General features: G+C 46.8%; 1 protein-coding gene across 2 annotated transcripts in view; it reads left to right on the top strand.

The window, feature by feature from the left end:
• The window catches only part of HECTD4 (HECT domain E3 ubiquitin protein ligase 4), a 2430065-nt gene that overhangs the window by 2345904 nt on the left and 68040 nt on the right, over window positions 1-16121 (top strand). The window lies entirely within an intron of this gene.

The following is a 16121-nucleotide window of genomic DNA, read 5'->3' as shown; positions in this document are numbered from 1 at the left end:
CTTGAAATTTCTATGTGGTTTTAACAATTGCCTTATATGCTAATGGAAATTGCTCCAAGTGAAGAAATTAAATACAGTTTTGGTAATCAACTTACCATCCTTGCCCCTTTGAATGCAATGCTGGGATGTATCTATGTAGAAAAGTAGGATCTGCTTTCATGGTCACCACCACTTTTTACTGGTCTCATTATATGTTCCTGACTAGGATCCTGCTAATCAGGACCCCAGTCTGTGTGCTTCTTCCCTAAATTGGACATGGTGAGTACTTAGGTACACTCCAGATTGGCTACTGGTGTACCCTTGTAAGACCCTAGTATATGGTACTTAGGTACTCAGGGCACATGTACACCAGGGGTCTCCCATTGGCTGCGGCATGTATTATGCCACCCATGAGAGACCATTCAATTTGTGACTGCAGGCCTGCCATTGCAGCCTGTGTAAGCTGGTGCTAACCCCGCTTACGACATATATAGGTTTCCCTATATCTGAAGTCGCTACACATAAAACCTGTAAGTCACCCCTAAGGGAGGCCTTTCAATCCTGAAGGCAGGGTGCTGGGCCCTAAGTGTGAGGGTGCAGGGCATCCCTACAACCTTCGGATTCCATTCTCCCGGGTTGTAAGTGCAACAGCCATTAACACATATAGAGTGGCCGTACGTCATTACGCGATGACCATCCATAAACTGGCTGTAAAGAACCCTGTCATGTTTGGTATCAGACATGTTGGAATCATACCGCCACACCGTAAACGGTGTGGGAGGTATGATTCCTTGCACTGTAAAGCTGCTCCGGGAGGCCCTCACTGCTCCCGGTACCAGTCTTCCAGAATCGGAGGGCAAGCTAGGGCTGCTGCTGACCAGAGACACGTTTCCACCCTCCTGCTGCTGAGCCAATCTGTAGCAGGGGAAGGCAGAACAATAGGTATCCTGTCACAGGGAGGTGTGACCACCTCCTAGACAGATTTTAGTGTATTGGGAGAGGGTGGGGGCGCTTGCCAGCACCACTGAGACTGCTTGAAGGGCAAGTTTGGTGCCCACCTTGCATACTCCATTCCAAACCAGTTCACGCAGCCATTGGCTCCCGCTCTGGCACGAAACTGGGCAAAGGACATGGGAGTATCCTCCCCACTGTCCAGCTCCTCCTCTGGGAGGGACCCCTGAATCGTCCCAACCCTTTCCTAAAGGGCACTTAAGGGCTTGTCTTTGGGTGGGTCCCTAGACTCGTCGTGTGACAAGACTCAGATCACATATCACTTCAACTTCAAACATCTGGACACTCTGGACTTCGCTGGACTTCATTTTGGGAACCGAGACTGCAGTGGGGAAGATTCCTGCTGCTCCTGCTGGTCTTCTGCAACGTCTGTGCCCGTGCTCCATACAGGTTCTTCTCCAGACCTGTGGACATCCAAGACACCTGAAGGAATCTCCCTTGTAGTGAAGGAGTCACTCCCCTGTATCTGCAGGCACCGTAACGCAGCTGACCGGTCTGCTGATCCTGGGCTCCCACATACTCCGAAAGGCTCAAAAACACAGGTGGTGGTTCTGCAACTCTCTCAAGGCCTGCACTGTCTTCATACCGAGTTTGAGGCCATTCCTCATCGGAACTGCTGGAACAGGACCCCTGTGCACTGTGTCGACTTGCCGTTGCCAAGGCTTGTTGACACTCTCCGCCAGAGATCTTCGGGCTCCAAGAAGCTCCAACCTCAAGCAACTCCTGCAGCCAAGATCTTCGCCCTCACCACTTCCTCTGCACCGTGGGCCTTCTTCATTGGTGAGCTCCTCGAGGTCCTCTTGCGACTTATATGCCTTCAGCCCATGGGTCCTCTTGAGGGTCTTCTTTGACTTCAGTGGGCTCCCCTGCTCGCTCTGGGCCTGCTCTGACTTACCTGCTCGTGGTGAGTTACTTGGACCTTGCTGGTCCCGACACTGCACCTTTTTCATCGACTACGTTGTTTGCTGCTGCCAAAGCTTGTTGGTGACCCTGCCAGACAATGACCCCTTGGCCTTTGACATCCAACATGTGACACCTCGTGAACGGCTCCTGGTCTTCTACAGCGTCGCATGGTCTGCACAGGTGCACCTGCAAGGGCCCCATCAACCTCTCCTGCATCTCCGACAACGGTGGGCATTCGTCTTCTGTGTTTCCTGGTCACTCCTGAGTGGCATAGACTCTGTCCCCTGTGCTTGCAGGTATGTCTCAACTTGAATCCACCTTCGGGTCTCACCGGACTCCTTCATCGTCTTCTCGAGCAGCATCTGTCCTAAAGTCCTCCATTGTGGTCTACGTTGGTCACTTGAAACCTATGCACCCAGCTTCCCTGGTGTATGTATCCTGGTTCCTGGGGTATCCATGCTTATAGTGACTCTCCAAACTGCCATCTTCCATGGGGTTTCTTCAGGGTCCACTGGGAAGGGTCCTTCTTCTTTAAAATTGCAACCGTGACTTACCTACTGACTATCATTGAGCACGCAGTCGTGTTCCCACTCTGCACATGATCTACGTGGCGTTCCGTGATACTCCCTTTGGGTGGTTCCTTGGATCCCCGGGCTCTTCTACGTCTACTGGGTTCATTCTTGACTTGAGTTGTAGTTCGCATTCCACTATTTTAGTATATTGTTTGGTCTCCCCCTGGTGACCACTGTGTATTTGTGCTACTTGCCGGCTCTATTTCCGAAGTATTGTGTGTATTGTGTTTATATCTCCGGGTAGGATATCTTGCAATGTGTTTGTGAGTGTTTGTTATAAAATACATATTTTTATAACTACACTGTGTGATTCTTTTTTACTTACCATATACCATAAGATTACGTACTGGTAAAACAAGCTCCTTTACACTCCTGGACTAAGCCTGAAGGGTGCTCTCCACAGCTATTAGAGAGCTTTCTAAGGTTGTCTAAGATCACTAAAATCATCATCATAAGGGTTGTCCGGATTAGTGCAGGGTGCTACACTTATATAAGTGAGCACCATTTACTAAGCCAGCTTCTCACAATTGGGTATCTTAATGCTGCTTTAAAGGCATGTATGGTGTCCTACAAAAATCCATTTAATATAGAATGATCCAATCTTGTCTTAAGGTGGGGGTTGTAATTATAGCTTATCTCCTTTTGGCTTTACTTATATAGTCTTTATAATAATCTGTCATCGTTCCATTATCACCACCCTGGTCGATGGAAGATGCCATTCTAATTGTTGGAAACTTTATGGAAACGGAGGTTGACCACAGTGAGACGGCAATGCTGTGCTAAATAATTCTGATAGATACTTTTATCTAACAGATTTCTGACCTTCACAGTATTCCCAGGTGCTAGGCTGGGTCAAGAGATTTTCAAGCAATAGCTTTCACGTGCCAACTGGTGGCACCGCAAGGCTCCGTGGTGACCTCGCATTGCCCCAGAAGTGATGTAGCAGAGCCACATCTAGATGCACCCCTGCACTCTGACAGCCCTCTTTGACATGGATCTGGAGCTCACCACTCTACTTTTCGGTCCTCTGAGGCTTTCTTAAGTTTTCAGAGTGTGTACCATGACAGCAGGAAGCAGATGGCAGCTATGGCCCCCTACAATTTGTGTTTATGGTGCTTGTGCTCTGGTCAATGTTCGCAGTTATGTGAGAAGTGTGCAGTAATGCTCCTAAAGGTGATCAGAGAGTGGAAAGCAAAGTTATATTTCGCCGAACACAAGAGGCTGTTTTCGAAACATTGCTCCCACTCCAAATTTGAGGGGCTGCTCCAGCTCTAGATTGTGCAGCCAAACCCACAATAAATCTTTGCACCGCTCATAGTTATCAGGTAAGCAAAAAAAAAAGGTGTGTCACAAGTGCAAGAAGGCCATACTAGATTTGACTTCCACTCATCACCATATGAACACCTGCACGGCCAGCACTGCAAGGGCACTTCGCCTCCAGCATTTACCGACTCTGAGACATTCCCAGGTGGTCCTGACATTCCCTGACTTAACTTCAGCCATCATCAGCTCTCGTGGCTGGCAGATGCCCTAAACAAAGCCATGCTGCAGATTTTGTAGTGCCTTCAGATCCAATGGAGCCACAAGGGCCTCCAGTCACACTTTTGCGAGCTAGCCAGCCCTTCTTCACACTGGGTGTTTCAATGGGACATTTCACTAGCCCCTGCCAGTCCCGACATCCAGTCTTTCTCCACAGTCCATGTCAGTGCACTCTGTACCAGCACCCCTATGCCGGCATACGTACTGAACCCGCTGCCAAGGCTGATCTCTGACCACGAGCTAGTCGCCTGTGCCAGTCGAATTTCGAACTACGAATTCACGAAGGTGCAGCCAACCATGCTTGAACCTGATCCCAACCTCTTCTACTCCATATTACCAGAGGGCAGGATCCCTGTTTGGCTCCAAATCTGATGCAATACAAAACGTACATAATTCTGACAATGGTGACTTCAATTAGGAGACAGATATACTGATTCCACCCTACTCCCCTCACTACATTGATGAATATCTCCTCAACCTACAGCTGCCTACTGTCTGAACTAAATCAGATTTCCTGATGGAAACCCTCCAGGCAGGGCCCACCTCCCCTAATCCCTATTTCCCCTTTGGCCATTTGGGGAAAGCTATGCTTTGACTCCAGCAGTGAGCCTGCTTGCTAAATGCTGTCTAACTGCTGGGCAGCTACGTCTAGACTTTGTGGGACATTGTCAGCAAAATCTTGTTGGCTGTCCCAGAGGATCTTAGGATGAATTTTGCCCAAACTATTGGAAAGATTAAAGGAGAGATGTTTTAACGTCCATTTCTAGCCAGTACAGCAGCCATCCCAGACTTTTTCTGTTCAGAGCAACAAGTCTGTCACATAGAGATTTCAAAGGGCACAGCGACATTCTACAAATGTGCCAGTATAATTTAGTACACGGAAACGGTGCATAGATTGTTTTGCTTTTTAAGAAGGATGATGTCTTTACTGTTTAGGACTATCTGCATTTTCTCATTTTTCTGGTTTTGTCTGCAGACTTTAAAGCTATAGTGTATAATATCTCACTGTATCTGAATAGCCTGACCATGTTTAGAAAGTCCACTTGGTCCATTCTAGAGCTTCTTCACTTCCTACTGAAAGTAGTGTGTCAAGTCTGAGGCTGTCTGAAGAAACATTCTGGAGTTTACTGCATTTTTATATAGTTGAAATTGCTTTCCTCCAAGAAGTTAATTTGATGCATCAGAGGCCTCGAACACATTACAAGATTTATACATATTTAATACAAAAAGCTCAAAACCTTCTTAAAATGGAAGATCGTTACTGTAGTCAGGACTACATGTGTTCCTATGAACAGACATAGAGGCCAGAAATTTGAGAAATTGAATGGAGTCTCGGAGAACACAATATGTCCAACTGAAGCAATGAGTGATACAACCTTCGAGAAATTCATAGTTGACACTAGTTGTGCCAAGGGTTTGAGTTTAGGGCTGTATGTGTTACTGAAGCTACTCCTGCCAGAAAATCATCTGACATTAGTAAGTGGGATAGAATTTTGAGCAGGGATATTGAGGAGCAAGAATGAGAAGACACTGCAGGACACCAAAAAGGGGTCACGAAGCATACTACAAGATGCAATGCGACTGATACTATTACTCAGCGAAATTGTATAAGGTTTATCCTGTGCTGGAAATGTTATGGGCTGTTAAATTATTTCAATATATGGTGAAATTGCCTGTTTATTAAACAGTTTTAGAAAGAGATATTGACCTCTGTGAGGGAACTACTGGACCATCCCTTTCTGTGCAAATCGGATTTTTTTTCTTGAGCCGCTGCCCCTTAAGTAGAACTACTTGGAGGCAGCAAAGTTGATTACAGATGTACATTAGAAAAGGACTAAACATGTACTCACATTTACCCAGAGACATCTGGTGTGGTAAGAGACAAATCTGCCGCAGCGGACTAAGCATATCCTATGTATTGGCTGTAGGTTTATTCAAGCTTGAAGGACAAATAGCTCCTATTGTGCATAAAACCTTATCTCAGTTCCCTTGAAACCCTTTCAACAATGACTGAAGAAGACAACGCTGCTGCATTACTTACAAATGCAGCGAGGGAAGAAGAGCAGGACGGTGCAATAAACATTTCAGAAAATGTCAGAAGTGCTCCTACTTTAACGTTAACAGACTATGGAGTCACATTTAGGAGTGGGACAGTAACATTCTTGATTGAGGCACAAGTAATACAGAACAGGTATTCTATTCTTAGGTCAAATTCCCACAGCAGATGCACGCACAAATAGATTTCATTCTTACACTGAAGAAGAAATACCAGAGGAGTAGTCAGTCAAAATCCTTTATTGCCTAATGAATGAAAATCATTTGCAATTAATGTACAAAAAAACGTAAATACGGATCAAATAAATTATATATGAAAGCTTAAAAAATTCTGATCAGTTTCATTGCAGGCTCCAGAAAATTGCCAATATATATGCAAAATCGAAACTAAAACCATATCATTAATTACCAGAGAATACTAGGGCTGTAACGGTGCGTGAAATCTTCAGTGCAGAGTGAATAAGGTTAAGGATTGAATGGCCTCGCACGGGGCAAAAAAGATGACAGATGGTATCTAGAAGAGAGTATTTACTCCGAGTCATGTGGATTAAAAGTACATGTCTGTATTTGCAGGTGTGTAGATCTAAGCTGTTATGTCTGATTTTTACAGGACACAGTTAAAATCTTGGATGTTTCACGGTGATGGTTAGTATGTTGGTTCAATTTATCGGTGTATTTAAATGCTGCTTGCAACAGGAATATATACTTGTCAAAGTTTACGAGATCGCATGGCTCCACTATATTGAAAACCAAGTTTGTGGCCTCATTGCAAGTTTGTACCCCGTTTTTAAGGAACATAGTTTTTAGTAAGGCACGATGAGCATTCGGAAGGACAGGACAGCAGCACAGCAAGTGGTTAAAAGTTTACATTTGATATCCGCATAGTCTGCACTTAGTGATCAAGCAAAGGGAGTACCATTTAGGATTCGGCTCTTTTGTTTGTAGGCACATCAACCTTGCAGCCATGATTTGTTGTAGGCATGTCCTTCTGCTTGCGTGCCGAAGATATGACTGTGGTCTAAGTTGTAACAGGTGGACAGTATCATATAAGGCAGCCGTTGCAGCGAATGCTGGGGAGCTCTTGGATTTTAGTTTTGCCAAATCAGCGAGTATTGTCTGTTATTTTGCTTGTTGTTTATAAATTGTTTTAAGAGTCAAATGTGACAAAGTTTGTTGTTCAACGCAGACAAGTCTATTTGAAGAGTATCCTCTGCTTTGGTTAAATAGTTTGATCAAAGATTTGGCTTTATGGTAAAAATCTGTTGAAGAATTAATTTCAGGTGTTCGGCAGAGCCTTGATGATCCTGTAATAGTGTTTTGAGAATCCTCCCATGTTAGACCACATTTGTGCATCAAGTCCAAATTCAAATATTATCAAATATCCTCTTGTATAATACGGGAGTCTAAAAATTCTCTTGTAGGCTTGGAGTTGAAATGTGTTAAATAATCTTGTGAAGGTTTCCGTGAAGGCCTCCTGGCCATAAGTGAATGCTGGCATGAGAGAGGCCTGAAGGACCTCTCGAATGGGTATAGTAGTAGGGCTCTCTAAGGTTGTATAAGCTGACTTAATTGTGTAATGATCAGTACTGACTTCGTTTTCAGGTGACCCATATGGGTTGTGGGTCCACCCTTTGATGACAGCCACACACCCAGATAATTATAGACATTTGACCTTTGAATGGTCAGAGGACCCAGGCTCCAAGTGGCAATTCCTTTCTTATTGCTTCCTCCGAATACAACAATTTTTGTTTTTGACTCGTTAACTGTCAATTTATTTACTTCATTATATTTACGGAGAGCATGCAGGGCTTTTTGGAAACCCAATTCAGAGTGGTCCATTAGCACAATATAATCTGCATATTGTATTAATGTGATCTTTGAAGACCTAGGTCTGCATGTTTTAAGGCTAAAAACATACCCGCGGTATACAAGTCAGTTAAATAAGAGGGGATCCAGGACACACCCCTGCTTTAATCCGTTGTTTGTCATTATCTTCTTTGTCGTCTGTGTGTCCGACCGCTTAATCTTGACCCAGGTAGACGTATATAGAGAAATTATTGAAAGTAGATGATGATTTGGAATGCCCCAGTCTTTTAATTTCTGACAAAGAATGTTCCGGTCCACAGAATCAAATGTGGTAGAGTAGTCGATGAAACATGCATATAAAGACTGAGATTTACAATTAAGAGTTTGTTGAATTAAAAAAGATATGGCCACAATATTGTCAGTCGTTGACGCATTAGCCCTGAAGCCAGTTTGACAGAACGGGATCAGCTCATTTTCTTCCGCCCACGCCTCTAGGTCTTCCAGCCCTTGGCTTCAAAGTCCAAGAGCACGATTAAGCGGTAGTTGCCTGGAACCAGTTTGTCACCCTTCTTGAAAACTGGGTGAAGTATCAAGCCTTTCCAACTTTCTGGTGTGTGCCCGGACAGAAAGCAGCAATGATATAGATGAGACAGTATTGCAGTCCATAGTTCTATGTTGTTTTTAAAAAGTTGGGCTGGTATGCCATTTGGTCCTGGTGCTCCCATAGATCGAATTCTCGATAAGGGATTTGAGATACGTTTTGCAGAAAAATTCTGTCCATTATTGGACGCCACAGGGTCTATGCTGAAGTAGAAATTTGGTGGGAGGCTAGAAGTATTGGCTACAAACAGTTTTTTAATATGCTGTATATACTATGTCTCGTCGATTACGTTGGCGCGTTGGCTATCATACAAGGCTCTACTTTTAAAATTTAGCTCAACAACTCTGCATGGCTGCGTTTGCCTAGAAGGGAATATCCATGTAGCCATTCTTGATACGTTTGTTCTTGTTTAATCGTCCAGGCCAGCCGTTTGTGCAATTTTAGTTGTTCCTTCAGTTTAAGGTGCAGGTTGATTTTGAGATGTTGGTTATATGTCTTCCTCAGTAGTTTCCGCAGCCTGGTAATCTTTTGCTTACTAGCTGGTATTGGGGTCTTGTATTGAAAAGTTCTTGCTTTCAGTCTGCAAGGAAACTTTTTTGGGCCTATTGCAATGTGAATGTCATTGATGATGATATCCCAGTATTCTAAGAGGATTTGTCCATTTAGCGCCTGGAGATTTGAAGCACAGAAGGCTTTCCATGATTTAAATCTTTCGTTGGGGATCGGATCCCATTTTATTCGACAAATTAGTTGACTTGCTTCGTCCCCTCTGGATGACTCAATTGTCTTCAAGTAGTCGTGCCTCGTGGTTTTTAATTGTAGCTCTAAACAGAGCAGAAGATGATCGCTCGTGGATGTAGGAAGGATTTTGAAGCTCACTAGCTGCTCCATGATAGTGGCCGTCGTAAACATATAGTCTACAGTAGTGACTCCTCTGAAGGTTTTCGGAAATTGGTGATTTAAATGGCTCTGTTCTAAAATATGTTGGATGGATTTGAGGTTGTATCTGTTAAGCATATTCCATAGTTGACCACATGGCGTTTCTACAGAGTTGAATTTAAAAATTGATGCCCATAGGTGGTCGTAAGTCGGGTGGTCACAGAGGAGGCCTTCTAAGAATCACATAAGTGTGTAATCTTACTGGCTCGATCCGAGCAAAAACTGTTGAAGTATAAGTTGATCAATATTATCTTTGTTTTACAGTCCATAATGTTTGCGCCTTCGATTGTAAAATCTTCTATCATGCCATTTTCAGTTGTACGTTTTTTCACTTTTAATCTTTAATCCAATTTTAAGATATATTGAGAGGCCACCATAAGGCCTTCCAAATATATTACTTATGTTTGCAGAGTGGTGGATTTCATAGAAGCCTGGTATGGTTATTGGGCTTAATGACCATGTTTCTTGAAAGCAGAGAACGTCATACGATGTAATCGGGGGTCGTACAATGGGCAGTTTGAGTATTCTGGATAGTCCTGCTACATTCCATGAAAGAATCTTTAATTCTGTATTGCAGTTCACTGGATGTTTACTAATACTAGGAATGATGCTGTCCATTGCTGGCCAGAGATGGGGCTATCCAGCTCCAGTCTTAGTTATTCTTGTCCACCATGCGCCCCATGGTGATTTTTCTAAAAAAGGCCCCCTGTAATTGTGAGCTGGTGTGATATGCTCATGGTACACTGTGTCAGGGTGGGCTGTCGGTGCCCGACCTCCCTTAGAACACTATAGGTATGTTTCTGAGAGCTTTGAGACTCTTTTTGGAACTTTAGGGTGAGCGGGTATTTTGGTCCCGTGGGTATTGACAGTGCTATACCCCAGTCTTCGAAGATGGTTTTGTCGCTCATAATTAATTCCACAAGTGCAGGTGACTTCAGTGTAATTATTGTGGTGGACTCTCTGCAATTGGTACGTTCTGGTGGCGTTTTAAATTCGATGCCCAGAATGTCCTCTGTGCTTATGTTGGTCACGTTTGGAATGATCTTAAAAAGGCATAATAAATTAGCACAGTAAAGACTGTCGTGGTTGGGAGGCGCTAGAGGGCGCACAGCAAGATGGCTGCGCTGTAGTGCTGCTCCGCCAGCTGAACTCTCAATCTGCTCATAATCCTGCTCTCCCTCTGCCATCAGAAAAATGCAAAAAGAGAGAAATGCAGATATAGTAAAGCGGACGGCTTGGGAACGGTCAAACTGAAGTGAAGTGCCCTGACTACTGCGTATATTCAATTACAGTTTCAAAGACTGATGGAGGGCATGTTGCTACCATACATCAACATTACACGCCCATGGCGCGATTTTGCTGCACAACTGCCCTCGGCTACTTTAATTGGGAGAATATACATGCAAATGCAGGCCTCACGGTACTGCGGGCTCTGATCTGGCGCCAAAGCTCTGGCTAAACGGATAACTCTGTTTAGTAATAACGTGCATACTGTGCTGGTGTGTGGCCCGGGCTGTGGCACCTGATCCCCCTGATGAGGATCTGGGTTTGAGAGCATGATGAGCAGCAATACCAATCCTGGAGTGCGCTTCGTGTGGGAGTACTGGCTATCGCTCCCCTTGAGGTGACGTGGTTGCTATTTGCAAACAAAGTGCCCAATGTGTTAGAAGGATAACTGGTCCACCCTCGACACAGGACCGCTGAATATTGTTGGGATATATAAGCAGGTAGACATGGGTAAAACTGACAGAAGCCAATCACATCTCAACTTTGAGTCGCGTAAGCTTGGCAAATCACAGCAGAGAGCTACCTCGGACTCGGAGCTAGATGCTCCCTCTGAGAACCAATCATCACTTGAGACAACGCTCCTTGCCATGCAAAGCAGCCTGCAGTCCATTGATGGTAAAATTGACGCTCTTAATCTCAGGATGGACCACATGTCTGCTAAACTAGATAAACATGCCGCCAGACCAGGGGAAGCTGAAAAAGGTATCTCGGACACGGAAGATGGTCTACAACAAATGGCCTCCAGGACTCTCAACATGGAAAAGGTGCTTGCCATCATTCAAGCTAAGAACGAGCACTAGGAGGCCAGGTCCCCACGTAACAATCTGAGGAACACTGGTCTGCCGGAGTCGACCAATACATGGAGACTGGAATACTACGTCGAGGCAATGTTGCGTGAGATCTTTGGGGTGGGGCCGTGATTCACTTCTGCGTCTGTCCAAGGGAAAAGGCACTATAATTTACCAGGGAAACAACTTGGCTTTCTACCCGGACTTCACTGCTGCGGTCCAAGCGGCAAGAAGAGAATACCAATCTGTGAAGAAGCTGCTAATGGCAGGGAGTGTTCTATATGCCAGTCTCTACCCAGCACCGCTGCGCATCGGCGCAGGGGGGAAATCAAAAATCTTTACCAATCCCAAGGCAGCTATGGAATACGCGAAAACACTCAAACGTAGAGGCCGTGAAATCTCTGGTACATTGGGCGAAGAGGAATGATCGCTGCTGAACTATGTGTAAGGATGTATATGCTGTCCGCCAAAACTTTGCCTGGAGGTGTTAAAGGCTTTTTGAATTCTGGTTGTTTCCATAGGTATGCGGGTGGGGGGCATGCTCTGCGGCCTTCTCGTTTCCCCCCCAGACCGTCTGTAAATTTATTATATTGCAAGTATTGTAAAATTATATTGCTAAAAGGAATGCTCATATCCCTCTCTGTTTTGATATTCAGTAGTTGTGGGAAATTTATCTAGGTTGTTTGGCTGCCTCCCTTCTCAGCTGGGAGGTTGAAAGTGCTCCGGCGTTCCCCCATGGGTGTACCTCGCATTTAACTGCAAATATGTTTTGCATTTGGGGTTGAACGTTGTGTTTCTGGGATGGCTTTGACAAGTTGGGGGTGCTGAAGTGGGCGAGGGGAGGTTTTGGGAGGTGCGGATATGGGTGATTGTTTTATGTGGCTAACTGGAATTCATGTACACAATTGTCGGTTTATATTCTGCCCCAATTCTTAGATGTAACATGCATATTGGTCAATAAGTTTGCAAGACAGTGCTGGATAATGAAGTGATTTCATGCATGACTGCATATACTGGCTTATCTGGAAAGGCATGATGTTAAGATTGCCCTCCTCCAGGAGACGCATCTGACAAAGCAATCTGAAACCAGGGTGGGTATGTGTTGTGGGCTATTGGCCCACATGCGGTCCAAGGACTGACACGGACACAGTGATTATGATTATTCAACTGGCCTCGAGCACGTGCACTCGGGCCTTTTTATTAACAGGCTCATGTCACTCGTGTCGCCTGTGAGGGATGCATGTGGGGTGCAAGTGTGCCCACTCCCGTAGGGGAGTGGCTACTAACTCTGTGCCTGTGGAGACACTAGAAGGTGTCTCGCAGGACACAAAATTCCTCCCAAATTTTATTAAAACAAAAGCTCATTAGTCCAACCTGTAGGGAGAAACAACAACGGAATCTACACCACAGGATCCATCAGCTTCTCGGGTCAGGCATCAGGAGGACGGTAGACAAAGACCGGTGACTTCGACTGTGGCATGATGATCTCCGCAGGTATTCATCATTTAACCTGATTGGTTCAGGACACGAACTCTTGGAGGCAGATGTCATCTGCGCACTCGAACCGTGCCGATGTAAGCATGTTATTTAGTCCCACGTAACTCCCGTCCGCTGACCAGGATGATGGTATGTGGTGTGTAACAATAGTTTATTAACTGGGTGTGTCAAGATCATGGTTGGAGTCCATGGTGAAAGTACACTGGATTATTTCTGTATAGCCGGAAGTCTCTATGAGGTTGTCTTGCTGTGTCCGGTGACCTGTCGGTGTGGGCAATGTCTCTTCCAGCTCTCCCGCATGGGGAGGCCCTTCTTCGGGCTTGCCACGGTACTGCTGATGGGCTGCGACTGGGGCTGCGTATGTGCCGGTTGGGGGCAGCTGCAAACCGCCAAGGAGCCAGTAGCCAGCCTCTCGCACAAACCTCAAGGGTGTATGGATCTTGGTCAGGACATGCTCTTGATGCCGCAGTTCAGGTGCAGACCAGGTTAGCAGGTAGCCTCTGAGTTTTCTTGTTGGGTCGTTTAGCAATATTGTAGGACTCCATTCCATGTATAGTCGATATGATGTTGATAGACACACGTGATTGAGGACTGGCGTGGTAGCATTGCCAGCCGTGTGGTGAATCGGGACGATGGCGGGTGATGACTTGCCTTGATGGATGCAGCGTCTAGTCTGGAGTTGATCACCTGAGGCAGGGAGTGGCCAGGTACCTCCATGTTCTCTTGGGAGGCACTTGCATTCATATACTTGTGCTTCTTGGGTTGTTGGGACTTTGATGACGGAGGAGTGATGAACACGCTGAGGAACGTAAGGCTTGAGACTCGGTTCGTGCAGGCTGTGCAGCTCACGCTCGGACTCCCGCTGTGCGGCTGCCAGTTCCTTCTCGGGTTATCTTCCTCTTCCCTTGTTGTCGCTGTGTCAGGACTCACTCCTGTTGTAACTTGGGTTCTCTTCATCGTTCAGCCCTACCACTCACAACTTCCCCTTCCGACCTCAGCTGGTTGTCTGATTCTTGGTGTGGACCCTCCGGTCACACTCCCACGTGTCTTGCTGAGTGCGGTGTCATGCACATGGCACTGATGACGGAGCTGCCATTGGGCCTGGAGGACAGGTGGCGAAGATTAACTAGGAGAGGAGGTTACTGGGTGGACGCCGTAGCCACATGATTGCTTCTTCTGGATCTTCTCTTGCACCTCGGGCATTTGCTGTGAGTAGCAGGGATGCCACTCGACTCCGACTGCCAACACTCAGGCTGGACGGTCTCACTGTGAAGCGATGGGAGCAACGCGGTTTGCGCGTGCTGCGGCTTACGTGTGGTTGTCCCTTGGTGCTGTCGCCAGGGCCGTCGGTCCGCCTTGGTGGCTGTCTGGTGTCTTTGGAGGTGTTCTTGGCTTGTGGTGCTACGAGTCCTCTTGCTTCTCCTCCCATTGTCTTTGACACACCTCCGTTTGTCCAGCTCTTCGGGGTGACACGATCTTCACTCTTCGTCTGCTTCTCCTCCGGGTGCAGTGACATGCACCATGTTCTAACAAGGCCAACGGGCCTATTAACTTCAGTGGCCTCTTGACCATCCAGGCAAGACTTCAGTCGCTCTTCTCAGCTGCATGGCGAGCAGCCGCTCATCGTGGGTGCTCCTTCTTCAGGCAGCTTCTTGACTACTCCGGGCGTTCCCTCTCCAGACTTCGTTGAGGCGATGGAGGTTCTTCTTGATCCCTTCAGCATTTCCCCTTCTCTTTGAGGAGGTCTTGCTCTCCTAGGCGACTTCCCATGCAGTCAAACTTCTTGGTGCCTTTGTCGCGCACCTCGGAGTTGGCGCTCGTCTACCCTCTTCTGGGTATTCATGCCTCTGTGCGTCTGCGTAACCACTTCTTTGTGCTCTCTCTGGTTGCATCGCTTCGGCGAGATTCTGACTGCGCCCTTCGTTTGCTTCATTGATGCTGTGGAGATGTATGGTATCTCTCTGCTGATTTCAGCAGTGCTTCTTTTCTGCAGAGTTGTCTCTTTTCCTCCTGGGCATTTGCCCGTGTTGATGCGCTTCTGGGTGCATGTGACGCGCACATCTGTCTTCTTCTGGGCGCGGGTCACGCCCTTCAGGCTGTGCATGCTCCTTCGTTGCCAGGGCGCCCTCTTCTGGCACCGTGCGTGCCTGCTCTTTTTCCTTGCGGTGGGGGTCGTTCACCGCCAGGGGTGTGTGGTGACGTAGGACAGGCACTGAGATTGCGCTCTCCATCAGTTGTCCCTGAAGCTCCTTGTGGGGTTTAACACTTTCACCCCTCCAACGCAACGGACCTGAGTTGGTCCCTCGTCAGGCAGTGCTGGGGCTACTATCCAGTGTCCGCTGGCGCCGTGCGTGCTCACTTGTCTCTAGTAGTGGTGGGCGTTTGCATGTTGGGGGTATACTGCGCTGTCTCCATTGTTCTGTACCTCCCTGTGGGGTTGTGAGTCTGCTAGCTTGTGATTCCACTACCTTGTGTGAAGCTGGACTCTGGGTATTCTGCACTGTCAGTTGCAATTTTAGTGTTCATATCAGGTAATGTCATGCTCTCCCGGACATGAGTCTCTGTCTTGCTGGCACATGCAACTGCTGATGGCCACCATTATCTAGTACACTACCTCCTGTTACTTGTAGAAGGCACTCTCTCATGGCTCCATGGCTTTTTGCCTCTTCGTCCCTCTACCTGGGATCATTGTCACTCTTGACCGTGCTGACTATTTGCCTTTGGCGGTGGTCTTGCACATGGGTGCACACCTTGTTGGCCGGGCAGCCTTTGGGCTTTTCAGGACTAGTGCCTCACAGGTTTTCTTGGCGCCTTTTCAGCTGTCTCTTCACCTTCCCTGTTAGTCACTAAGGGACAGTCTTCCCAAAGCCTGTGGTTGGGCTGCGCTCAGTGGGTGTGGGCCCCAGCAGCTTGCTTGATTTGGGCCAGTGTTCATGTGTGCAGTATGGCTCCTTGACCGCTAGGTGGCGCTGCACGGTACTTGCTGGTTCCTCCGGGCTCCGGCCGTCATGTTGCAGGTCGGCACTAAGGGTGCAGGGACTTATGTTGTTGGTGCAGTAAGGCGGCTCCTTTTATGTATGGGCTTTGCACTGTTCTTGTGCATACCCTGTCTCGTGTCTGCAGTCCTCTCTCGAGCTGCCTCCT

The sequence above is a fragment of the Triturus cristatus genome, chromosome 11 (assembly GCF_964204655.1).
Source record: "Triturus cristatus chromosome 11, aTriCri1.1, whole genome shotgun sequence".
Classification (NCBI taxonomy): Eukaryota; Metazoa; Chordata; class Amphibia; order Caudata; family Salamandridae; genus Triturus; species Triturus cristatus.
The sequence above is the reverse complement of the archived record's forward strand: the minus strand, read 5'-3'. Positions and strand labels throughout refer to the sequence as shown.